Source organism: Phytophthora infestans, genomic scaffold (genome assembly GCF_000142945.1).
Source record: "Phytophthora infestans T30-4 supercont1.66 genomic scaffold, whole genome shotgun sequence".
Taxonomy (NCBI): domain Eukaryota; phylum Oomycota; class Peronosporomycetes; order Peronosporales; family Peronosporaceae; genus Phytophthora; species Phytophthora infestans.
In genome coordinates, this window is record NW_003303693.1 from 39,192 (window position 1) to 40,250 (window position 1,059).

A 1,059-nucleotide genomic window follows, 5' to 3' on the forward strand; every position below is an offset into this window, starting at 1 on the left:
CGACTCATCGCAGCTTCGAAGTGTCGCTGCAGGGTGCCCGAGGAAGTGTCGGAAGAGCCTGTGGCCGTCTGGTCCACTGGCGAGACCGGATCCGTGAGGCGATTACCTTGAGCCCGATCTGACGATAATCCCACTGGCTTCTTGTCGGATCTGGCTCGATCGTGGCCGGAATGTGTCAGATCACGCGTGGGGCCTACTGGATCCCGAGCCTTCGCGCTCACAGGGACTTCCTGTCCTCGGCTCCTCGCCCACGCTTCCAGCATGGATGCCCCGGAGGGTCCTAAAGTCATGCGCCGTGGTTCGGACGACGTGTCTGACTCATTCTCAGCGGCGGATTCGTAGCAGCTTGGCTGATCCTCGGCGACGACACTGGATCCATAGTGCGCGACCTTTCTCCGGTGATGGACTTAACTCTGGCAAAGAGGTCCCGCGTCGCGGATACTATGATCCCAGGTCTAGCCGAAGATATCCTCTGCGTCGAACACACCAGCTACGATACCTGACTCCGTAAGCAAACGTAATAGATCTTTGACTGCCACCAGCTTGTTCGCCGTTTTCGTTGGTGCTCTCACCGGTTCCCTTGGATCGTCGATCTGTCGTGGATTCAGGATCTGCATGACAGGATCTTGATGCAGGAAGTCGCGTAGAGCTTGGTGGCGATACACAAACTCGAGATCCTTGTCGGACCAGCTTGACCTGGATCCAGCTTGGTCTTTTTCCGACTCTGGAGCTTGCATCTTCTTCCGCGTAGTCTTACTCGTTTTCGTCTTCTTTCTTGTTTCTTCGACTAGCGGGGTTGGGTTTAGGTACGGAGTTGGCTTAACCGGTGAATCTGCAAATGCATACCGTTTCGCCTTCACTTTCCCTTGTTTTGTTAGCGGATCTTGACTTGCGTCAAGATCCGCAGGGGTTCCCGAGAGGACCTGGGGAGGATAGAGAGGTTTCTCTTTCTAGATCCGGATCCGGATCTACCTCTCTTCTGTCGACAGAGTTCCTCTCAAAACTCCATCGATCCGCAAATCTTGTTTCATTCAGCAGCGTCTTCGTCGATCCGACCTC